Source organism: Dipteris shenzhenensis, chromosome 3 (genome assembly GCF_047967505.1).
Source record: "Dipteris shenzhenensis isolate YYH24624 ecotype China chromosome 3, Dip_SZ_1.0, whole genome shotgun sequence".
Taxonomy (NCBI): domain Eukaryota; kingdom Viridiplantae; phylum Streptophyta; class Polypodiopsida; order Gleicheniales; family Dipteridaceae; genus Dipteris; species Dipteris shenzhenensis.
Genome location: NC_141598.1, coordinates 4,556,636 through 4,583,778, shown reverse-complemented (window position 1 = coordinate 4,583,778; position 27,143 = coordinate 4,556,636). Strand labels below are relative to the sequence as shown.

Below are 27,143 nucleotides of genomic sequence, written 5' to 3'. Positions count from 1 at the left end.
TCATGTAGTAAAGTCAAAAGTACCAGCCGGAACAGGGGGTGGATTATTGCTGAAATTGAAAATTTGGCCAGTTTCAGTGCCTTGTGCCATAGTTTGATCTTCATCCTCTTCCACCCAGTGAGTTTCCAATAGCTTCACAACCTTCTCATAAATCTCATTGTTATCATGAGCTTGCAAATTCTCGATCTTTTCCACACCTTCAGCCTCCTCAATATATCTAGCATACAAATTCATGCCACCAGTGTTCCCCATGTCCTTTTCAGCCTCTCCAACCTTCAGAATATTTTCGAGACCCTCCAGGCAAACTGTCGCAATTCTTGGGTCTGAACAAGCCAGCAAATCACATAAAGGCTTTATGCAGCCCTGACTAACAAAATACCTGTGCCAGGAGAGAAGATGAAATTAAAAGAGTCAATTGTGGACTCCAGACATTCTACTTATGTCTCAAATTCCTCGCTCATTGAATCATGCCCTCACTACCCTTTGCCAAAGCTTCTCTGATACTTTACTACCTGTATTTTGGAGAGTTACAAAAGGCAAGAGAGCTTACTTAATTTGTTCATGTGACCCGCCTGATGTAGCATTAGAGATGGCCCAGGCAACTTCCTTCTTAATATCGAATTCAGCATTTGCTAGTAAAGAGACTAGAGGGGGGATGAGGTTGGCATCAATGTCTGACCATGCATAAGACTTGGTAACAAAATAAGATCAAGTGTGTGTGTGTGTGTGTGTGTGTGGAAGATAAGACAACAACCCCTTTTACATAGTGAAAAGACAAAAGAGTAGGGTAAAGGATAGAAAGAGAACATTATAGAATTAAGGAAGCGTTTGAGTATGTAGGTAAAGCACCTACGAAATTGCATAAGTCCTGATAAGCATCTCTGTTATTGAAGAGGAGAGTTTGCGTACCTACCACCATCCAACAAGAAAACATGATAAGAACCAGCTTAAATTTAATTGGGAAAACAGGTGTCATAGACACCCCTCCCTTGTTATCAGGGTCACAATAAAATAGTAGCTTAAACACAGACTTAAACAGCTCGATGTGGACTTTAAAGGTGTAAAAAAAGGGGCCTAGAGAGAATTTGAAAAAAAGGAAAATGATTTTAAAAGTTAGTTTTTAAAAATTAATTTATAAAATTAGGAAAAATGAAGTGAAATTAGGGAAAATTATAGGGAAGGAAGAAGAAAGATAGAGAAGAAAATAGAAGAAAATTGGTTAAAAATGCGCCCTAGGGGGGGGGGTGAGAGAAAAATTTAGAGCTTTAAAAAATAAATTTAAAAAAAATAGGAGGAATCAGAAAAAATTAGGGAGTGTTTATGAGATAGAAGGAAAAAGAATTAGGAAAAATAAAAAAAGGAAAAATTAAGAAATTAAGTGGATGCAAAAGAAAAATGGGAAGAGTAACTGTGTGTGTGTGTGTACCCACCTTTGCCCCATTAGGATACAACACATTAGGTGAGACAATAGGTCATCACCTAGTGTGATGACCTATTGTCTACCCAAAAATGACAAGTAATGTTTAGAAGTGTTAAATAAGTAGTGAAAAAAGAGTAAGAGAAGTACTTGCTTGAGTAAGACACGCGATTTCAGAGCAATGGGAGCTCTTGGTTTTGCAAGTTACTAGGGGAAAGAAGAGTTTATATGATAGCCATAACATGGATGGAGTGGGCTAATCTGGGAATTGTTTAGGGTGGAAGACTTCTTAGAAAGAAGAGAAAATCAAAAGATAGAGAAAATTGCTCGACGAGCAATGAAGTGAGTCAAAAGGCAACTCCATGATGACTTAAATGTAATAAGTGCAACCATCCAAAGATGCTTGGGATGAGGGAGAACGAGCTAGAAGAGGGTTGTTGAGAGATTTTGATTGGATCAAAGCATCCCATGAAAATTTCTGAAAGGAAAACATGATACAAGTTAGAGAAAGGAGTCAAGAAGCCAAAAAATGCCTTAATGACTTAAGTGTACTATGTGCAACTGTCCAGAGTTGCAGGGGAAAAGACGTGTGTGGAAGACAAGACAACAACCCCTTTTGCATAGTGAAAAGACAAAAGAGTTAGGGTAAAAGATAGAAAGAGAACATTATAGAATTAAGGAAGAGTTTGAGGCAGGGGTGTTTATGACACTTGTCTTCCCAATTAAAGTTAAGCTAGTTCTTAAAATGTTTTCTTATTGGATGGTGATAAGAATTGCATCTCTGTTATTGAAGAGGAGAGTCTGCATACCTACCACCATCTAGCTTAACTTTAATTGGGAAGACAAGTGTTATAAACTCCCCTGCCTTGTTATCAGGGTCATAATAAAATAGTGGCTTAAACACACACTTGAATAGCTCGATGTGGACTTTAAAGAGGTAAAAAAAGGGGGCCTAGAGAGAATTTTTAAAAAAGGAAAAGGATTCAGTTTTTAAAATTTTAAAATTGGGGGGAAATCAAGTGAAATTAGGGAAACTTATGAGGAAGGAAGAGGCAAAAATAGGGAAGACTATTAATAGGACAAAATTGGTTAAAGAATGCAAGGGGCGTGAGAGAAAAAAATTTAGAGCTTTAAGAAAGATATTGAACAAAAATTAGAAAGAATTGGGAAAAATTGGGTAATGTTTATGAGATAGAAGGAAAACGAATTACAAAACATAGGAAAATGAAAAATTAAGAAATTAAGTGGATGCAAAAGAAAAAGGGGAATAGTAACTCTGTGTGTGTGTGTGTGTGTATGTATATGTATATGTATGCATGTATGTATCTATATATATACACATACATACAATCGAACTCCAAGTCACATGCTAGAAAATTCAAAGCACTAGACTTTACAAGATTGGTTATGTCTTCATGCTAGGAATCCACCATTGAGGCTCTGATACCATATGTTGGATCAAAATCAAAGACTACCACATGCAATAATAGAAAATTGCTTTGAAAGCAGAGACCGCAATATAAGAAAATAGATGATAGTTATAAGAAGACTTCTACTAACATATATTGTAGATAAAGCTATGAAAAATACTACACAATAGTCTTTTACATCCCTATGGGGCATTTCCATTTAGGTTCTAGAAAACTTTTAGGATGTGTATAGTTTGCCATTTCCAACAATGGGTGCCAGTACTATGGGTAAAGTCATTGGAGTACTACCAAATGGCTAGTTACCATGTTAGCTAAAGGTGTCCTAAAGCACATGGAATGCAGAGAAAATGATGAATAAGATAATATTGAAACACTGGTGGAAAGAAATGCTTGGAGAGAAAAAAGGTTCATTGTCCTTATGAAGCTATCAACAATAGGAAACCTTGAGAAACACAATTAGGTATTACTATTGAGAAACCCTTGGATACGTCCACAAGTAGTTTTTCAAACTTGCCACATCTGAGTTTGGTCAGTTGGCCAATAAAACCCCTTACTTTTAAGTATGGAGAACTACAGATGACTCATGAAGGTGTATGCGTTGATGATGATGGTAATTCTTGGGCCATTCACATCAACTTGGTAGTGGAAATGGGAGAGTAAGTGTAAATTAAAAAAAGAATTAAAAGTAAGAGGGCAAAAGGAAAGGAAAGAGGGGGGGCGGGGTAGACAAAATGTTCAAAAGAAGGAAGGGTTAGGAAGTGTGTGTGTAAACATATAATTTTTTAGAATATTTAAGAAAAATAAGGAAAACTACGGTACAAGAAGGGGGTAAATATTTAAAGTTTTCTTTAAAGAATTTAGAAAAGTAGAGAGAGAGAGAGAGAGAGAGAGAGAGAGAGAGAGTGTAGGGAAAAATAGGTAAAAATTTAAGAAACTTTTAGAAAACTATTTAAGAAAAAATTAAAAAGTAAAGAAATTTAGAAGTAATGAAAATATTAGGGAGATTTAGGAAAAAATATAGGAAGAACTAGAGAAAAATAGGGGAGAATAGAGAAAATTAGGAGAAAACTATGAAAATTAAAAAAGGTGCTACAATGGGGTAAACTGAGAGGTTTTAGGGGAGTTTAGGAGAAAGAGGGGAGAAAAGAGTAGAGAGAGAGTGAGGGAAAGAATCTAGAGAGAGGGAGAGAGGGGGAAAGGTAGTATAAAAGGATTTTCAAGGGATTATAAAGGGAAGAAAAGTAATTCGTATGTTTAAGAGGAAAAAAGAGGATAGTAAGTGTGTGTGTACCCACCTTTGCCCCAGTAGGATACAACACAGTAGGTGAGACAGTAGGTCATCACCTAGTGTGATGACCTACTATCTACCTGAAGAGAAAAATAAGCATTGAGAAGTCCAATTTAAAGTAATGGAAGAGAAGTACTAGAGTGCGGTACGTAAACAGTATGGAAGCAAATTGGTTTAATAGATATATGGGTAAGTTATGGTTATAGTAGTATTAGGCAAGCAAAGGAAGTGGACAATTATGACAACAATCTAGGTTAGAAGAATTTTATATAAAAAGGGAAAACTAACAAGGTAAGTGTAATAAAACAGTATTGCACAAAAGAGAAATGAAAGGAGTCAAAAAGGCCAAAAGCCATGATGACTTAAATGTATTGTATTGGGAGCTGGGAGCCAAAATCAAGGGTGAGTTGTTGAGAATTTTGGATTTGGAGTGTGACATTCGATGAATAATTCTGCAAGGACAAGAGAAGGATTAGAAAGATGTTTATTAGAAAAATAAAACAAATAAAGAATAAGTTAAAGAAGGGAGTCAAGAAGCCAAAAAGGCCTTAATGACTTAAGTGTACTATGTGCAACCGTCCAAAGTTGCAGGGGAAATGACCTATGTGTGGAAGACTTGATAACACCCCTTTGCACAATGAAAAGGCAAAAGAGTGAAGCTAGACAATGGAATAGGACTAATTGCATTAATGAAAAAGTTTGTATAAGTCAGTGAATCCTTGTTTATAAAGGAAACCAGTAGTGGGCCATTTTGTTGAAATGACTTTGTGGGAAATGTATAGAAGTTGAGCTTGGATAAATCCTGGCAAGCATCACTTTTATTGAAGAGGGGAGTCTGCCTACTTGACACCATTCAACAAGAAAAATGTGGTGAGAACCCGTTTAAAGCTTAGTTGGGAAGACAGGTGTCATAAACACCCATCCCTTGTTATCGAGGTCACAATAAAAATAGAAACTTCCACACTGGTACTTTTAAGTGTAAAAGAGAGGATCTAGTTAGAGAATCGAGTACATTTGAAAATAATATGAATGTGTTATATAGGATGGGTGCAAAAAAAGAGGGGCTTGGAAATTTGTATATGGGGTTCTAGAAATAACTAGAGAGAGAAAAATAGGATTTTGAAAAAAGGATACATATGACAAAGGAAAGTGAGATTGAAAGAAAGGGAGGAAAGAACCAATTTAAGTAATGAGATCAGAGCTAGAGAGAAGGAATAAAGAGAAATGACCTCGTCATAAAAAATGACATTAGTTATGGGGAAAATCCATGGAGAAAGAGAAAAGGGGGATAAGGGGTAAGGGTTTAGAGAAACCAGGATGAGTGCTTGAAAAAGTGAATATAAGTACATGGAGGCTAATAAGTTAATAGAAATGGTATTAGGGAGACTAGTCATACACTTTATAAGTTAATAGAGAGGCTAATAAATTAAGAGATAGGAATAAAAAGAGAATTACGGAAAGGGGGGAGGGGTAATGATGAGAGAGGAGAGGGTTTAAAGGTTTGATGGAGGCTAGAAGGGGCTAGAGTGCTAATTGATGGGGTAATAGAGGTAATTATATAGGGAAAGTAGGATTAGAATAGAGGGAATTATATAGGGAAAGTAGGATTAGAATAGAGGGGAAACTATAAGAGAGATAGTGTGTGAGAACTTATCTTAAAAAAGAAAAGGGTCGTGAAAAATAACTTTAGTGAGAGAAACAATTCTATAGTAGAAAACAAGGATAGAGAGAAAGAAAGAAAAAATGTGAATAGACTAAAGAGATAATTAAGTTAAATTTTGAGCAAATTAATAGAAAAGATGAAAAAAATGATAAATAAATAAGGTATATGATTTTAATGGGGAAGGAGTGGTTTTCCCAAATGATTAAAAGAGGGAGGGGGGCGAGGGGGACGAGTGAAAAAGGTGGTAAAATGAGAAAAGGACCTGAGAATCCATAATGAGCAAGGTAGTTGAGTCGAGGTCGATGAATCCATGAAGTGGAGGAGGTGTCACAGTCGAGGTGATGAGAGGGGTTATGTCAAATCAGTTTGCACGGGTATAGGAGGTGAAGGAAGGGCCCCTGAGTGAGTGCTTTGCAGAGTACATAGTAGAGTGCGGGCCGCAAAGTAGAGTAGGGTCTACAAATTGAAGGCAGTGGCTAGAGGCGGGCTACAGTGCATGGAGCAGTCTGATAGGAGGTCAACCAGCGAGCACATAAGGGGCGAAGGCAATATAGGTGGCAACCAATGGAGCGAGGATAGGGGAGAAGCAAAACAGCAAGGGCAGGCAACGAGGAACCGATAGCAATAAGGACTCAGGGAGCAGGGGATAGAGGCACAATACTAGTGAGCAGTTGAGACGATGGGAAAGGAGGTGGGGAGCAAGGTCACTTAAATAGAGAGGAGTTTGGTCAGTTAGGGAGTCGGGCTAGCAGAGAGTCGTGGTCAATCGAGTGTTGTGGTCATTCGGGTTAGCATAGAGTTAGGGAGGTCATATATTGGGGACGAACATTGGATTTTTTTAATTAGAAAAAGGGTTGGTAGAAAAAAGTGAGGAGGGGTGTTTAAAAAGGATTTTTTAATAAAATAAAGTGGAACTAAGATTAGGGGGGGAGGGAGGAAATATTTTTTTACAAAGGAAAGTTTTTAAGAGTAAACAAATAAGCAGTGAAAAAAGAGTAAGAGGAGAATTAGGAAATAATTAGCAGAATTAGGAAAAAATTAGGAAGAACTAGGAAAAATAGGGGAGAATTAAAAAAAATAGGAGAAACCTATGAAAATTAAAAAAGGTACTAGAGTGGGGTAAACTGAGAGGTTTTAGGGGAGTTTAGGAGAAAGAGACTGGAGAAGAGAGTAAAGAGAGAGTGAGGGAAATAATCTAGAGAGAGGGAGAAAGGGGGAAAGGTAGTACCCACTACCTCTATGACATTCAAGGATAGATTGCATGCAATGCAAGCCGTATCAATCTTGATATTTTCTATGCTGTATGTGCAAGGCAAGCATTAAGAGGTGTGGGATTCTATAACTAGTGAGGCACTATGCATATGCTACAACAAAGCATCCACAAATACACACTGGCCAGTAGACTCTTCCAATTCTTCAACTAAATTATCATAGTCTTCCCACAAAACCAAGAGGAAACAATATCAGTAGCAAAGGGCTATGTACACATGAAAACTTTTAGGTCTGCACAGATAGAGAAATATCTCAATTAACTTGCAAGGATGCCATGTTGGATGCCAATGCTAATGAGGATTTTGAACCCACCATCTAGAATAGCTAGTGTTTAATTCACAGCCACTATTTCTACCTCTAGCTTGCAACATGTAGGCCTTTCCATTGAGTATCCACACTTCAAAATATTGTTTAATGTTGTTTCCAAACGTTTTGACTCCTTTTGTAGAGCATAAGAGCATGTGACACCCCTTCATGTAGGCTCTTCCATTGAGTATCCACATTCAAAAGATCCTTTAATGTTGTTTCTGAACTTTTCAACGCCTTTTATAGAGCATGAAGAGCATGTGACACCCCTTCATATTGATGTTTTTTTTTCTCAACATCCTCCAATGCAGCGGCTTGCATTTTGTAGAGCTTGTTTCTTTTCATGTAATATAACTCTTGCTGCATTGAGCATCATTTTTGTATTATTTAACTGCATTCCACCCTCTAAACTTTATAAATCATATTGTTGTCTCATTTTAGATGTACTACTATGATAAACAATGTTTGATGCATTGTTGTCCTGCCTCCAATAGTCCATCTTCTTATGGAGCTTACTTTGTCTCTCACAGTTTTCATGACACTCTCTCAAACTCACACATTCCACCGTGCAAATTTTCTTCTTGGAAGGACTATGTGCCATTCTGCATTGCTCCAACATAAAACCACACGTAAAAGTAATGCAGACTTTCTTGTTTAAGCATGGGCACTGATACATCTTCTAGTGCAGCAATACCATCTCCTAGACTTCTTCAATGAATGTTACCCTACCCAGAATAGGGTTTAACAAACATAGAGAGTCACACCATTTCATGAGTACCTTTTCCTGACAAATAGCAAGGCTTTTGTTTGACCAAACTCAGCCCATACTCCTTATGAAAGTCCTCCTTGGATTGGCAAAATCACATCTACTGAGGTAACTCTATGTTCATTGCATGCCAAAGAGATGTGCTTGAAATGCAAGCTATTAAAAAATGAATAAGATGTGCCTGAATGAAAGCTATTAAAAAATCAATGAATTGAGCACACACGAGAAGTTAGTTACTTTGTAGCACTTTGTAGCATCAATGTAGCAACAGTTTTTAACTTAATTTTGTACCTTCCATGTGCAAAGGAGAGAGAGACAGAGAGAGAGAGAGAGAGAGGCAAAGTCATACCTTTCACGCTCTGCTTCGAGATAGTGGCCATTCAATAATCTAGAATATCAAGCTCTGCACAAAGCGAAAATGGGGGCGATGAAGTGCATTGGAATGGGGGGGATGAAGTGAATTTAAAAGCACTTTTAAATGAGGAGTGGGTAGGTGACTTGTTATCTTGCTCTTTCTGCATTGGTCATGAGCATGCATAGTTTGAATCTCCAAAAGTGTCATGGATATGTGCTTTTTTTTGTACTATAAACTTGATCGCTTTAAATTGCAAAAAGTGTACCACCTTATCCTACATATACCCATTTCTTTTCTAGCCACAAGGTGCATTCCTGGTGGATTATGATGCTATTATCTTCAGCAAGCGATGCTTGGGCTTTAGGTATTATGCCTACTTGAATGGTTGGATCAAAGTTGGGAGCATGTGTACGATTGTTATCATATAGGATCTCTAATGGATTTGAGTTGTATTAATATCTGTATTTGATGTAGATTCTTTTGTTTAATGATGACCATGGATAGATTGGCTCTTGAAGATATAAGGAAATACATAAAATAGCAAATTGGTATGCCTAAAGGCCATTTTGTGTTGTTGAAACACTCATCCATGCAAGATATTCATCATTACTTTTCACTTCATGTAAAATGCATAGGAAATCCAACGACAAAGATGTTTGCAGACAATCTATTGCTTGTTTTTCTTCATTTCATAAGAAAATTATGAATTCCTAGATTGTTGTAGCTCGAAGTTGCTCAAACATCGTATTCATCTCTATCAAGTATTTGATCACGGAAAATAAGCAATCACTTGAATGCATTTACATTTTTCATAGGATATAAGTATTGTTGGTGCATCGAAATGTCAATTGATTCAACTTCATCTATCTAGAAGAAATATGGGTATTAAGGTTACTATGTTGTTAGTTTCTTTCCAATTGTGTGCTTCTATTCTAGAACATGAATTTTCAAAGATGTACTTTTGGTTTAGAATGTATTTCACAAATTGTAGTTTTGCTGTAGAATCTATTTTAGTAGCCCCAATAATGCTTCACAATGGCAATGAGAATTGATCTCTATTTCATGTTGTCGAATGCAAGTCAAAGCTAGATACGTCAACGTGTCATCTTAGTTGTATTTTGAATTTGTATTTCAAAGTCTGTACTTTCCAAGAAAGTGATTCAACATGGGATCAAAATATAGATAGATATTGTAACATGTCATCTAAGTTGGACCTTGAATTTGCATTTTGAAGGCTATACTTTGTCCCAAGAATGTAGATGTTGAGAGATCTAATTGTGATTCAACATGGAATTTAAAGTAGCTAGATATCGCAACATGTCATTTAAGTCAGATTTTGAATTTGCATTTCAAAGGCTGCACTTCTTTCTAAGAATGTAGATTTTGAGAGCTTTAATAGTGATTCAACATCGCATCAAAATTAGTTCTCATTGTGATCTTTCAATATGGCATTGAATGCACTTTGCAATTTCATGTCAAGTAAATGTTTTATAACTTGAATGATAATTTTCTAATAAATGTAGAAAAGTAGTGATAGTTTTTAGCTTCCATCAATGTGTTCTTTAGTATTAGTATCATATGGTATTTCTTGAACTCTTCTTCTTCATTCGTGCATACGTATCTAGTCAACAAGATCCCATAAATTAAAGTGAATTTACCACCAACATGTACTAGGCTGATCTTCCTTGCAAACTCCTTTTCATTCTTCTTGAAGTATTGATTAATTGGAATATCCATTCTAAGCAATGGAGATATCCAGGGATCTTTCATGCTCAAAATTGATTGCCACTAGCTATTTTAATTGTCCTAACCATGAAATTGACATGCCCATGTTCCACATGCTTGCAATTATGAGTGTCTTTCCCTATTTTTTGTATTCTAGTTTGAGTCTAACAAAAAGAACAAGCAGTATAAAAGGGTGAGCTATTCAAATAAATGTCAATTCAATGGAAACCTATATAAAAGATACCATGAAGGAAAAAAAAAAGTGTGTGTTAGTGCTTGCTTGAGTTAAAAGGAAATGCAATTGCATTATAATTTATCTAAAAGACTACATCATATCTTTACTTACAAATTCATAATTGCTGCTTTGGTTCTCATAGTGTGTGTAAACATTTGTAAGCCTCTTTATATTAGATGTATCTGATACACAAGCTGTTATTGAGTAGCTAATATACTCATGGTCATTGTAAAATATGAGCTGCATAACAAATATTTAAAGATGTTAGTATTATTCTTTTTCATTTTGCAGCAAAAATCTAATATGATTATATTCTAACTCACAATAGAACAATCATCTTCACTTGCACCATTTGCAACTTTCAAACAGTAGCTTGTAAACAATTCAGTCTCATATGTCCCAATGCCCTCCAAAACTATAGATGCAATTGTATCAATTGGTTATGCATTTGTACTTTAAAGTAGCTGAGCTATTGTTGTGTCTTCGTGCCAAGTTTGCTATGGAATTATGGTACATTGTGCTTTTGTTTCTATAATAAATACCATATCTATTTAAAATAATTCCCTCAAATATAAATCCCTACATATTTCATTTTGTATCACTTATTGTTGGAAATTTTCTATTTTCTAGGATTTGGAATTATATCTTTTATTTGTATCACTTATAGTTGGGAAGTTTCTCTTTTTTGGGATTTTTTGTGTATTGGTGTGGGGCTATTTTGCACTTTGGAGGTTCCCTTTTTAGTGCTAGAGACATTGTTCTTTTGTTTACACATAAATCTTACATGCAATGTTCCAAATTGTGATGTTGTTTTTATTCTCTTTGCTTTTTGGGGAAACATAAATTGAAGCATTTGATCTCTTCATATCAATCTAGATAGCATATGCTATACTAGTAATTGACAATCGATTCAAGCACATGCCACCAAAATATCAATATAGTAAAATATGCAAACCTTATGATGTTCAAGGAAAAGACAATCTATATTTTATATTAAAAAATAAGAATCATGCTTAAAATAAAGGCCAGGCATGGTAGTTTTGCTAAGCAGAAAACTTCATCTGTTGTCCCCTTAATAAGTACATATGAGAAGTTGTGGTTAAATTTATCAAATGAATGAAAATTTATTGAAACTTAATAAACAAATGGAAATTCGAATATATTATATATTGTATATAACCCATCTACATCAAAATGTAAGGAAACTTGCTGTGACTTTATATCCAGCCTAAGGAGAATATCTCTAATGCAAATGCTCAAGGTCTTTTTGTTTCAAAAGATCTAGCCAATCAATTGTTATTTTTTGGTCTCTTTCTATTTGTGTTCTTTCGTTATAGTCTATATTTGTCTCACCACAATGCCTAAGGTAGCAAGTTTCCTTTTGAACTTCACACATAGGTTGCACGTTCCCAATCGCAAATGCCAATTTGCACTTGTTTCACTAATACATAGTCTAGTACAACATTGCCACTATTAAAATCAATGTAAATCCCACATTGTTCATGCAAGGTTTGCAAGCCAACAAAGAAAGCTCTAGTATCAAACTTGCAACTTCTTCTACTTTGGCAGATTTGCATCCCACAAAGTCATTGTTTGTTCCAGGATAAAATTGTGTAATGTACCCCATTGAAATATTGCATAAAAACCTAGTGTAGTGGACTTATGGACATAGCAATTGCTCGAATTAGTACATTGTGCTGTACTTGCATGAGTGATTCTTTCATGAAACTTGCTAGTTTCATCTCTACACTTCCTTTAAAAGTCTTAGCCACATAGAAAGGGGATTTATACCTAGAAATTCTTTTATCTTTGCTGAAAATGATTGGCCCTCAGAACTAGCACCAACTATCCTATCAACATATGCCTGATATTTATATTCTTACAACCATGCAACATAACTTATGGTTGGGAAATTTGTAACAACAATGTCCAGGACGCCCCTTGAATATACTCTATAATACTTGATGCTCCCATTGTGCCTCGTACATATTGCTTGATTTCTTTTGAATCATTCTCTTTTTTAGCTATTATGTAGAAGTTTGAATGCACTATACATGCTTTTTCCTCTTTCCGTTTGCTTTCCCAAAGTAACTGTTTATCATTTGGGAATGTGAATTCATCAACACAACCTGCATGGTAGTTGATGTTTCCTATGATTGTTGAAATTTGCTCATGCAACTGAGCTGACTAGCTTTCATTTGTCTCTCCCTTGATTTGAGATCATGTGTTCAATACATCTTTGTCTTTATTTACTCTCTATGTGATGTTCTCATTAAATGTAGTTAATGAAGTATAATCATGTCCAAGCCTTTGGATCATTCTTTGGTCCATGTGTGACATGAGTGACAAGACTTCTCTTTGAACATGACTAACAACTTCTTCCATTCCCTCAAATCTTGTTTGATTGCCATGCTTATATACAAAGGTGCCTGTACCTAAGAAAAATCAGTTATGGATAAATTAGTTTTGAACTTTTTATCAAGCTATGGTTGGAAATTACATGCATTATATCAGCCAAATAACTATCTTAGAATCAAACTATAACAATCACAAAGTCTCTTTATAAAAAAATCAATGCTCAATTAAAATACCATACAACCAAATTTGTACAATTCCTACATGTTTTGAATAATACTTTAGTTTATAAAAACATTAGTGGTCAATTGATATACCACACAATGAAATTTTAATGTGGCTATTTGTGAAGAAGCTATAGATTTTGTAGTAGGATAATTGGGACTGAAAATCACATGTACAAATTCATGGATTTAGGAAAATAATAAGCCACATACATAAGCATAGCATGCTTACACACTCAAGCATGGATGCGACATAATGATATGCACATGAGGGCATATGCATGTGTACATGAGGATGCAATACACATAAGCACAAATGCATCATGATGTCATAGATATAAGCATATACGAATAAGCACATAAGGATACACATCTACGTGCATGTAAGAATGAAACACATACAAGAATATACACATAAGCATAATAGGCTTAAGCATACAACAATAAGGAAGCATGCATCTTATACACATATATGGCAAAAAAGAAGTTTCTTTAAAAAAATCAAGTTTTCATAAGTGATATACCAAAATAGTAGATCCTTTTATATATTATGTCAAGAACAACAAAAGACTTATATAAAAAAATCCCCATTAGGGTATACATATCTCTTTTTCTTATATTTGGTTCCATCCAGAAATCTCCTCTAGGGAGACTATAAAGATCTTCTAGTACTAGAAACCCAAGATTGGTACATACTTCTTAGAATTAAAAAACCTACATTTCTCTTTAGGCAAAAACCAAATGAAAACTTTTGGGCATCCATTAAGGATGGGGATGGCCATTGAGTCCCATGTAACCTATATCTAACCACTTTACAATGCCAATATAGCACAAAGCCATCGTGACATTGAGGTAGTAGCTAGTGTCACTACCCTTTGACTAAATTCCAAACAAGTTCAATCAGCTTTGGATCAACGCCATAGATTTGCATTGGATTTTCTTGTTGCAAACCCATAAATCAGTTATTTGCTCAATGTTTTTGGATGCCATTAAGAGACCATATAAGTAACAGTCTATTTTATTGATCACAATCTCCTTTTGCAAACCACACAATGATCTAAAAACATCCCCAGTCAATGTACAAGAATATCCAAACAACGAATGGAACGACATTGGGTCTACCAACCACAAAATGCCGTTATGTACTTCAACAATTGTAATAGACCCATCATATGTTAGTCCAAGCTTGTTTTCTGGAGGTAAAGGATCGCCTGGTGTGCAACCATCTAGTGTTTTGATGTAAGGACTATGAAGATAGTGGGAGAGAAGGAAGGAGTCTCACTTGTGGCTTTCTCACATACACAATGGGGGAATACACACAAAGGTGGAGGCTGAAAACAGTTTTCCTCTTCTTAGTTGTGAAAGCCAAAAAGAACTCTAGTACAAAGAAATAGGAGAACCCTATATGTGGGTCTCAAACCAAACTCAGCTAACTAAGGTGGCATACTAACTGAGCCACAAACTAGAGTACATAAGGATAGCTGTCATCCAGCTATTATTCATGGGCGGTGTACCAACCGCATCTGCAGCTAACAAGTCGGTGACATAAATGCACAACAGTCACCCTGGCATATCACGAGTGGAGCTTGATATCTCAACACTCCCCCTCGAGCTCAATCCCAATTCCTGCACACCAAGGAGGTCTCTGAACTTGTGTAGCTTCTCTGCACCCAATGCCTTCGTGAATATGTCAGCTACCTGATCCTCTATGCTGACATAAACTAGATCAATAAGACCTAGTAAAACCTTCTCCCACACATAGTGATAATGCACCTCAATGTGCTTTGTTCTAGCATGATAGACTGGGTTATTTGCCAAGTGTATACTGCACATGTTGTCATAATAAATGACAATTGGCCCATCTGTAGAGTGATGCATATCATAGAGTAGCTTATGCAACCAAGTTACCTCGCATGTGGCCATTGCTGCACCCCTGTACTCAGCCTCTGTGCTCAACAAGGCAACTGTAGGCTGTTTCTTGCTGCTCCAAGTGACTGCAGCACTCCTAAAAGAGAACATATATCCACTGGTAGATCGTCTATTAAAATTACTACCAGCCCAATCAGCATCAGTGTATCCATGCAACTGTATTTGAACCCCAGCCTCACAAAATAGTCCATAGTGTAATGTGGACTTCACATACCTGAGTATGCATCTAGCCGCATCCAAATGTGGCTTCCTTGGAGCCTGCATAAACTGACTTACCAATCCAATAGCATAGTTCAAATCTGGCCTGGTAATAGTCATATAAATCAAACTTCCTACTATGCGTATGTACATAGTAGGGTCTTCCAGAAGCTCACCTGCATCTGCGCTCAGCTTCACATTCTGCTCCAAAGGAACTGAAATAGGCTTATAGCCTATCATCCCATATTTGGATAGCATGTCCAATCCATACTGCCTCTGCAAGAGCTGTATCCCACTTGGTGATCTAATCACCTCAATGCCCAAGAAATAACACAGCTCTCCCAAATCCTTCATCTCAAACTTCTGCTTCAATAGCATTTTCACATGAAGGATATCTTCATCACTATCACCTGTGATGATCAAATCATCAACATAAATGACAAGCAGCATAATATCTTTCTCTGTTTTTCTCACATAAAGTGAGAAATCTGCCTTGGAAATCTGAAAGCCAATAGTGACAAGATACTGTCCTATCTTGTATGCTCTAGGTGCTTGCTTCAAGCCATACAAGGCTTTCTTCAACCTGCAAACAAACTCAAGATGAACAGCATAAACATAACTTGGTGGCTGCTCCATAAAGACCTCTTCTTGCAAATCACCATTCTTTACATCCATCTGATGTAAAGACCATCCCTTTGATGCAGCCATAGCAATGAATGCTCTTACGGTTCCCATCCTTGCAACCGGACTGAATGTTTCTTCATAATCAATGCCATATGTCTGTGCATACCCCTTGACAACTAATCTTGCCTTGTATCTGTTCACAGAACCATCTGCATTGTGCTTCACCTTATAAACCCACTTACAGCCAATTGCATTCTTGTCTTTAGGCAAAGGCACCAATTCCCATGTAGCATTTGCTTCCAAGGCATCCATTTCTTCATCCATGGCTTTCTCCCATTATTCTTTTCCCATGGCTTGCTCAAAAGAAGTGGGTTTTGGTTCTTGTATCACTTTGACCACATAGGCATAGTGAATGGCTGTAAATCCATCATATTTCAGCCTATCCACAGGATACTTGACTCTGGTAGACATGTGCAAAATAGGCTCACTACCAGGTGCTCTCAAAACATCCCTGGTCTTCCTTACTCCAGGTGTAACAACAGAAGGAATACCCAACTCATCATCAATGCTCTGTTCTGAGCCACTGAATTCACCATCCACATAAGAGTGACCTGCATTCACATCAAACATGGGCTGATATACCTTCTCTTTTCCTTTTTGTGACACCTACATACCACTATCTGCATTGCTTTGAGGAGATTCTCCTGATCTCAATCTGCCTATCCATGGCGAAGTATGTGAACCATTGCTAGAGGACACTATAGGTCCACTAATATTTTGTGATTGTTGCTATGAATTCTATGCAGCATTACCATTTTGTGCATCTACATCATCAATCACATTTACTGGTTTATACCAACTGCTTATCTCATAAAAAACAACATCTCTACTCACTGTAAACTTACGAGTAGAAGGGTTACAGCATCTATACCCTTTCTGCTGTAGAGAATAACCAATAAAGATGCACTTCTTAGCTTTTGGATCCAACTTGGACCTCAACTCATCTGGCACATGAACATAGACAATGCAACCAAAAATTTTCAAATGAGAAATATCTGGTTTCCTACCAGTATACATCTCCTCTGGCGTCATGCCATGTATTACTGCAGTGGGAGTCCTGTTCTCATTATGTAAACTGCTGTAGCAACTGCTTCAGCCCAATAATAATCTGGTAGGTATTTTTCATTTAGCATGGCCTGAAATACCTCTCCAATATGCCTGTTTTTCCTTTCTGCAAGTCCATTTTGCTATGGGGTATGACTGCATGAATATTGCTGCTTTATGCCATGCTCCTGCAGGAACCTTGCAAACTCATTTGAGAGGTACTCTCCCCCTCCATCTGACCTTAGGCATTTTATTTACAAACCTGTTTCTTTTTTAACCATAGCTTTAAAAGCTTTGAAATGCCCAAACACTTCACTTTTCTTTTTTATAAAATACACCCAAACTTTTCTGCTGTAGTCATAAATAAAAGTGACAAAATAATGACAGCCTCCAATAGATGCAGCTTTAGTAGTCCACACATCAGAGTGGATTAAATGGCTTCTTACTCTCTTGAACATATTGATATACATTTCTAGATATGAGGAGGAGTTGAAGGCCATGGAAACCAATGATACAATAATCAAACAGCAACAAAAGACACATTTACAATGATATGGAGAGAGAGAGAGAGAAAGAGAGAGAGAGAGAGAGAGAGAGAGAGAGAGAGAGAGAGAGAGAGAGAGAGAGAGAGAACACTAGGAAAAATTCCTCCTAACTGAGCAGCTAGCCTTAGAGGCAACAAATGCACCCATTTGAGCATTGCCATCAAAACAAAGAACACGAGTTGTGGTTTTCAGGTAGCAACATTAGGTCATGTGGGGGACTAATAGGCATGTGTCCTTAGAAGCTTCACCTTACACCTGAGGATGAGTATCCACTCTTCCAATGCCCCATGCAAGAGGTCATACTTGTCGTCGCTAACTTGAGGGATGGCCTCGATAATGTGAGAGGGGTGTATAGCTTAGATCTTCTAGCTACAAAATGGAAGTGAGGAAGTCATCATTATCGTGACATTGTTTTGGCACAATAGCACAAGACTTTCTCCAAACAAGAAGGACATCTGTAGGCTATGGAGGAGGAGCACATCATACACATGCTTAACAAAGTGCAGGTCAGTAAAGTCAAACTTGCAATGTTGACATTTGGCTTTCTTTTCTTCTCACAAACTCATTAGTTTTCATTTGCATCTAATGAAATTTTGGGGAGATAGATAGATAGATAGATAGAGAGAGAGAGAGAGAGAGAGAGAGAGAGAGAGAGAGAGAGAGAGAGAGAGAGGGAGGGAGGGAGAGAGAGAGAGAGAGAGAGAGAGAGAGAGAGAGAGAGAGAGAGAGAGGGAGAGAGAGAGAGAGAGAGGGAGAGAGAGAGAAATAATATTCTTTTCCAAGCCCAGTGGTTGAAATGACCATCACTGTGCTGGCTATAGTTGGGGATCTATGTAAGTGTGAGTGTTGCTAGTTCATTTAGGCTAAGTGTGGTCACCCCCTTTACAGCTAGATGCTGCATTTCAGGTCATCACATATCTGTACCAAGTTAGGGAGTATGGGGATTACACCTCTAGGTGTAGGAGGCTACTGTGGCTAGCTCCTGTTCTATGGCACTTGTAGCAAGAGGGGACCAAAGGTGCTGGTATGCATACACAAAGAGATGGTTTGAGTGATTGGGGCTCCACATGGATACAGTACCTCCCTTCTAGCATGGATTCTCCTTTTTCTCTTCTCATATCACACGAGGTCAACTAGGTTATGTATGAGGATCTATTACAGCTACACACATTCCAGACCTAGTTGGGACTGAGTGAACTCCCACTGAAGCTTAGCTTCTACAGAGATCACTTCTTACATATCACAATGGAGGGTTTCATTGACGTACCAGGATACACACAGATTCACCTACCCCATTTGCTAAGGATCTCTCTTGGGTAGTTCGGGGTCTCTTCACACAAACTTCGTATCGAGAGCACCAGAGTAGGGCAACTACCCAGGGAGAGGCACATATGCACACTATGATACATGCAAGAGGTTGAGACAGAGGAGCATTTCATCTTCAGGTATCCTATTTACTATGAATCCAAGGGCATTTCTACTGCCTCTTCAGAGATAGCTATGGGATTTTGGCCCGAATCCTCTCCTACCCAGACTAGTGGTGTTTGGCAGGTTTCATTCAAGTTCAAGAGGTACTTAGATACCAGGAGAGGATACTCTGAGCATGTAGATAGGAGTAGATTTTTTCCTTGGTTGATCCCTCTTAGAGCTCTATTGTGGAGTTCTTTCAACCAGATCACATGGACCCCCACAAGATGAGGGCTCAACATGAATGTGACTCAGAGCCTATGACCCGACACGTGAAATAGAGGGTTGACACTATGAGGACACAACGAAAGCTGAGAGGGTGAGAGGGAGCATGAGAGACACATGTTTTGGTGGGTACAGAACACCCTAATCTTCTATTTCATCCATATATATATGTGTTTGAGTATTATACATAACTGGGGTTAAGGTACAGTGGCCTTTAACCCCCACAACCTCCCACTTAAAGGCCAATGTGCCTTTAAGGGAGAACAACCAATGAGCATACTATTCAATGCCCATCAATACATGACATACTCAAACCACTGACTAGGTAAACTCTTTGTCAGCATATCTGCAGGGTTATCATCTGTATGAACCTTGACAAGCTCTATGCGCTTGTCCTCAAGTACCTCCCTGATAAAATGGTACCTGACCTCAATGTGTTTGGTCTTTGCATGAAAGACCGGATTCTGTGCTAGCTAAATAGCACTCATGGAATCACTATGCAATGTCGGTACACCTGTATGAATCCCCAAATCTCTCACTACAAAAGAAAACTTTATGTCACATGCTCCAACTATGTCACATGCATAGTTATTCCCAAGATGCATAGTTATTCCCAAGATGCACACAACCTGTCTTTCCATTGTCATAAGTGGAGAACCATTCCCTATGGGGAGTAACATGGAATAAACCACCAGAATCCAAAATCCAATCCTGGGAATATGCATCATTTGAAGTGTTGAGCAAGTCTGCAGGTAGACTAGACATGGAGAGAATGTCATCGTCACTATCATCAGTGACTGCATTAATCTCCTCAATCTTCATTTTTCCTTTGTCCTCCCTTGGACTCTCTTCCTTCTTATTTGCACCCCAATTTGCATTCTTTTTCTTATCCTTTTGCTCTCTTTTCAACTTGTAGCAATCCTTTTTCATATGGTCCTTCTTGCCACAATGGTAACACTCAATGTTTTGTGCCTTGGATTTGCTACGAGACTTCCCTCTTTCTTGGGACTTCCCCCTGAACTATGATCTACCCATTTGCACATTTAAGGCTACATCCTGCTTGCTACCATCCATAGACTTCCTTCTAATCTCCTCAGCCAACAAGCAACCCACAACATCATCAAACTTTAGTACTCCACCAGGTGCAAAGTTACTGACAGCTGTACGGAAGGTATCCCATGAGGATGGCAATGAACATAAGAGAAATATTGCCTTAGTCTCCACATCAAAATTCATCTTCTGAGCTTGAAGTTGGCTGAAAATAATTTTGAATTCATTCAAGTGAGAAGCAATGGAGACCCTTTCCTTCATCTGTAGCTCAAACAACCTCTTCATGAGGTAAACTTTATTAGAGGTAGTTTCCTTCTCATAAGTGGCACATAATCTCTTCCACAAATCTTTCATAGTCTACTCATTTACTACTATAAAATAAATTGAATCTACAAGATGAAGTCTAATAGTAGACTTTGCTAATGCATCCAACTCATTCCAATCATCCTCATACATATCTACAGGCTTAGCTTCAATCCCTGCCAAGGGTTTAATCTACTTCTTTTGAATAAGCACATCCCTTATCTGTTCTTTCCACAAAGAAAAGTTTGTCCCATCTAACTTTTTAATGCTGAAAACTCCTTTTTAGACATGGAAGAGGATGCCATGATGCAAATGAAACAAAATCCCAAATGCTAGTACCTGCAAAAGAGAAATCACACCAAATACCAGTTGCACCCAATATGTCTGCTTTAATGAAGGATAGTGTCACCAAAACTCAAGGCTCAAAGCATCAAAATGCATCTGACTCATGTGCATATACTATGCATTCATATGAGCAAATTTGGCCCAAAAGAAAATGTCAACCCACAATGACAAAACAATGGCAAATATAATGCCAATAAGAGACAAATGCCTCAAGCATAAACACCGTCCATGGGCATAAGCATCAATAATGTCTCATCCAAAAGATCATAGCACAACCTATGCATCCACTGCAATATGTCAAAGTTGTCCCTCAGCATAAATTAGCATCTGTGTGCTAAACGTCCATCAATAAAGCATCCCACAAGGCAATCTGGGCTTATTAGCGCATCCAACAAGGATTGCAATGCATTCAAATGGCCTATAAGGCATCCACTGCAACCCAATGCAAACCACAAATGAGCGCACATAGCTCAGACTACAACCAGAGTGATCTGCATAAGGTATATCCAAGAAATCACGACCTTACGGCAATGACCGCTAGTGAAAGTAGAATCTGGGATGTCTCAAAACATGGGCGTCACTGCATAATCGAACTCAGCAAGACAATCTGTAAATATCTCTCTTCTGCCACAACTCCAAAATCTCATCTAGGGATGGAGTAAGAGCCAGTCAACCCTTGCATTTACTTGCAAAAATGAACCTTAGGAAACTTAACCTTAACTGCAAATGGTGGCCTGGATATGGAGATCCAACACATGAAATCCTCGCAGGAAATGAATTTCGTCACTTTTTGTAGGAGTTGTAACTTTTCACTGAAAACTTGAATGACAGAGATGTTAAGAGTGAAAATGTAGCTCTCAATTTGATCTACAACTTCCTTGAAGACTTCAAGTCAAAATTCTATCTCTAACTCTGGATATTTGTGCTATTACATATGTGTATTTGAGAAGATTTACTTATATCCTGTGCCTTCAACTTTGCAACCTAGCAAAATAAATACCCAAGAGGATTTTTCCCCTTTCTCTCCAACTACTATAGCAACTTCAAAATCTACAGCTCCTCCTGCTGAACAAGGATCTTTGGGATGCACCACTCTCTCTCTGCTAGAGGCTGCACCGGGCTGCTCACGCTACCACTAGGCTCTACTGCCAAGCTCTGATACTAGTTGTGAGGACACAACGAAAGCTGAGAGGGTGAGAGGAATGCTCAACATTATGTGATCATATGTGCATAGCACTAACCCAACATAGTGCTATAAAAGAAAAGACTTGAATGCCCTAACCCTAACCCTAACCCTAGAAAGGTTTGTATATATTCTACATTTTTAAATAAATCTATAAAATGTACAGTTAATCATTTGTGGTGTGCTCTCAAGTTGTGCCCTTTCTCCTTATGTCCACTCTTCTCCTCTCCCCTCTTCATATTTTGTTAAGACAGACTCAATTAAGGATGAACTCTTGCCTTAGACGATCAAGTCTTCATCTTCCTGTCCTACTCCCTTCTCTCGAGGGGTCTGCTTACTTTCCTTCTAGACCCTCTTTGCTAACAAGACTCTGAGGTTCTTTTGAGCTCTCTCACTCTCCTCTTTGCTATCTCAACCTCTCCACTCACTTGATGGTCATGTTGGAATAGTACTCGATGAGTCCTTGCAGTAGAATCTTGATCAAGGGGAATAACATCATACAAAGTGGACTCACCTCCATTGTATCCAGCTCGGCCTGATCAAAATGGGTTAGATTCATTTGCACACCCTTATCAACCGGCTTGAACCCAACAAAATCGACCGAGGACACTTGAATACCCAAACTACAACATATGGGCTCAAGGTCCAAGCCTCCATCATGGTGTGTCTCCACGTGTACCTATCCTCAATTGAGCATGAGGATGGTTTGCACAATATCCTTTGCTTCAGCTCCCCCGGTCACCACAATGGTCTTTAAACTTGTTGTTACCTTTTGAATAGAAGGCCGATTTTTGGAGTGCAGAGCGGTAACCTGGGTGCCTTTCCCCGATGTAGAGTCTCCATCACCAGGTTCTCGAGGCTACGACTACTTTGAGGAATGCTCATATGGGACCTGTAGCCAGTGAAGAAGCTATTGGAGCTGGTCATACTCTTGTATGCATTTTGCTAAATTCTCATTTTGAGTGCAGAGTTGAGGGAGTTCCTTGAGCTCGCCTCGAAGCTTGTAATTCTCAGCCTAGAGCATTGTTTTAACTATTGTTGGCTCTAGCACCTTCTTAGGAGATAGAGTTGGTTGCTCCTTGAGTTGAGCAATCTCCTTTGTCACTGCCATTGCCAACTCTGATCTCAGGGTGTGCTCGGACATGATCAGTCGGGCCCTTGACCTTTGTAATTGCTCAGTCTCTTGCCACCATAGGCCCTGGTGCTCAACTATGAGGTCTGCATGTTCCTTTCAAAGAGCATTGACTTTAGTTATAAGCTGATCACGAATCATTCTTTCATCATCGAGCAACATCTGAAGGTTGCTTCTTTGAGTAACAATAGTGGAATGGTTGGCCTTTAAAATTTCCAACTGTTCTCAGATTAAGGTGACCATTTGCTCCTGGTACTTAGTTTGCACAAAGATATTATGTGCAAGTACCTATGGGGAGCCAATTATTTACCAACCAGTCGAGGCCATGGACTACTAGTCGCATGTTTTGCCTGGGGGTCTGCCTTTGCTCCCTAGTGGCCTCTCTTTCTTGAATGCTCTTTGGAAGAAGTAGGGGCTCGACTAGTAGGTATTCATCAGGAGGGGGTAGGACAAGGAATTACTGTTGGGGATAAGGGAAAACGATGGAGTCTATGTAGAGGCTTGACATTGTCGAGGAAGAGGCGAGGTGCTCTACCTATGGCTCCTTTGCTTGAGGTCCTTCAGCTGCAACTATAGGTATCAGGTCTAGCTATCATGTCCCTTCTAGCTTGGCATCCTACCCTTGTGATGGCATCCCCTCTTCAGCTTTTGTCTCATGCTAAGGCCCCCTCGATTTCCTAATGCTAAGACCCCTCTTGCTGGGAGCCTCATGCTTGGTTCCTTCACTCTTGTCTACTCCATGGGAAGATGAACGTGCTCGAGATATTTCACCTTATTCTTGTTGCTTGCATTTCTTGTCCATGGACGGGATTGTGGTGGTTTTCTCCTTAGGGCCAGCATCCTCAGACTCGAAATTGGAGTAAGGCACTTCACCAGAGATCAAACTATGGTAGATGATGCAGAGATGTGGACCCATCCTGGGAATGACTCTAGCCACTAGCTACCACTTTCAATTGCTATTCCATGGTCTTTGTAGAGGGAGTGAGACAATCTACTATTTTATCAAACTCCATTGCGGCTACTATGTGGGCCATGAGCTTATGGGAAACATATCCTTTCACCTTGTTCAATCCGATGAACTTGGAGATGAAGCGAAGATACTTGTGCAGACCCTTATTACTTGCTTTACTAATCAAATAGCCTTGGGTGGCGGAGTAGGCATCATCCCTGAAGTAGGCATCACACTGTTTGTTGGTAGTGAGCATCGACTTCATGTCCAACTTCTAAAGCTTTAACACCTGACCCAACAAATCTGCCATAAGGCATACCCAAACACATTATTGGTTGCAACATCATACGAAGTTGAGTTGTTAATCATCTTTCGTGTCTCCATTAACATTGTCTACACTGGAAATTCAAAGAAAGAAAGTCACATCAGGACTGCATTTGAGGTATTGTATACAAAATGTGCATCTTCCTCTATATTCTTTCTTCTGTACAAGGAGTACACAACAGATTTCTTCTTGTGTTGTATCCCTTGCTTCATGGCAGTTAGTAGCCTCCTTTTGTGACAAACTTTCATCTTATGAACAATAGAGAAAACATGAATACATGCAATAGATAAAACATGAACTTATGAAAATAATACCCTCTTTTTTCCACACACACAAAAAAGTCCTACCTCTCCCTTCTGCAACAATGGGCTCTGCCTGTGCAACTGCATGTTGTTTTCTTACCTTGTCCAGCATTTCATCCTCATCATATTCACGCTCATGATCCCCTTCATCCTCCGTAGAGTTATCTTCTAATTGACTTTCATCCAATACCTGTTTCATCACCTTCTTCCACACGAGGCATGTCTCTCTCCATGTTGTTCTTTCTCCATGTCTATGAACATTTTTAAAATATTGGGAGTTTCAAATTTCCCACTTTCAATAGGTTCACCTTACATTGTAGCACTCTTGAACTTTTTTGGATGACGCATTTCAAAGTTTACACTTTTTTGTGTATGGAAGAGAACAACTGTTTATTTTGAATAAATGATGTTATTTAAAATTGATTTAAAGAAGAAAACAATATTATTTAAATCTAGATAACAAACAAAAAAATAGTAGTATTTAAAATTGAAGGAAATATGGCCGTTGAGGGGTCCCCTTTAGGGTCAAGGGCCATATTCCAACACAACCCTTGTCAACATGTCCCTTGCACTTAAAGAGGACCCCTTAAGGGCCATATTGACAAGGACTGTGTTGGAGTCCAAAGCTAATTAGTACTAAACAGTGCTATTTAGTAATAAATATTACTAATTTGGACTAAACAGTACTAGTTAGTCATAAACAATACTCTATTTCAAATAGTAAACAATACTATTTAGTACTAAGGAGTATAAGTAAGAACAAATAAATCCTAAATATGTGAGCTGATTTCAAACAACAAACAATACTATTACATAAAACTAAGTACTAAGTGCTAAATACTACTAAATGCTATATATTAAAAGTGCTAAATAGTATTAAGTATAAGTGCTAGACACTACTAATACTGCTAAGTACTAATATTATTTGTGCTAAATGCTACTCATAGTGCTAAGTTCTAACTAGTACTAAATGCTAAATAGTTCTAAGTGCAAGCTAGAAGTAAGTGCTAAATAGTACCAAGTGCTAAGTGCTAAGTGCTAAATAGTACTAAGTGCTAATTGCTACTAATAGTACTAAATACTACTGATACTGCTAAGTACTAAATATTACTTAGTGCTAAGTGCTATTAATAGTGCTAAATAGTACTAAGTGCTAGCTAGTACTAAATGCCAAATAGTACTAAATGCTAAATAGTGCTGAATAGTATCAATTAGTACTAAATGCCAAATAGTGCTAAATAGTAATAAGTACTAATTAGTAATAAGCAATGCTCTTTAGTCACTCTATTACAATTGATTTCAAACATCACACAGTACTAATTAGTACTAAACAGTACTATTTAGTCACTCTATTTGGTCATATCATATGTCTCTTTATAATAATTGACTTCAAACAGAAAAAGTCCTTTAGACTATTGAGTTATAATAAGTAAGAATAAATAAAGAGTATAGCAAATGCACTTGCTTTGTCGAAGCCCATGGCAGCCAACCATGCATCTGATATAGATACTTTGCAAGATGGATAAATGCATTGCAACTTCTCTGAACAATGGAATGATGCACACATCATATGGTATGTGTGCAAACATGGTGCAGACACCACATCAATATTTTCTTGACAAAATTCAAGTCAACAAAAAACACACTACACGTTTATTGAAAGATTGAGTAGATACTACTTGTAAGAGGACACAACTCTAAAAACTAAAACATCAATTTGTTGATGGAATGCTAACAATCTCACCATTCAATATCCACCTTCATAGTTGCTGCTGCAGATCCTACAGGATGGTCTATTGGTGCTAGATTCATAACTCTCAAACCCTACGTTGGGAGCTTCTCAGCCAGATGTTGCATATTACTTAAGAAAATTTGTGTTTGCAGCCAAGTACTCTCCAATGCAGGCCCCACATTTTTGCTTTTTCAAAGATTTCATTTGCTAAATCCATATCTACTTCAAGCTTGGCCATATCCTTCAAGAACACCTCTTGCAGCACTACACTAACAGTGTTACTATCATGTGGCAAAATTTTCTATTCAACTACTCACCCAACTGGTTTTATGTGTAATTGAATCTAGTTTTGTAAGGCCTTAAGCCTCTAATGTAGTAGCAACCTCAAATTCTGCTAGCAATTTTGCATTCTCCTTGTCAACTTTACTCTTCCACTCATCCAGTACATGTCACTGCTCCCCACTAAACCTTTGTTGATGTAGAAAACTTATAGGCTCCCTTTTCATAGTAGTTGTAGATGTGCCTATATCACGATCCTCCTTAAAACAAATATGGTCCAAGCTACCTGATTGCCACAGGTTAAAATCTCTGCATTGGGAAAATTCCTCCCAATCCACCTCTATTCCATGAGTAAGCTACAGCGAATGCTCTTGCCAACACGGTACCAACTTCATTATTTGTGACAGTTTTTGAA

General features: G+C 38.1%; 1 pseudogene across 1 annotated transcript; it reads right to left on the bottom strand.

The window, feature by feature from the left end:
• LOC147903255 (importin subunit alpha-4 pseudogene) lies at positions 1-24,916 on the bottom strand (annotated as a pseudogene). Its single transcript, XR_015540593.1, has 3 exons — positions 24,763-24,916; positions 551-674; positions 1-379 (listed from the first exon to the last, which is right to left on the bottom strand). The product of XR_015540593.1 is annotated as an importin subunit alpha-4 pseudogene (transcript).
• Between the last annotated feature and the right edge of the window lie 2,227 nt (positions 24,917-27,143).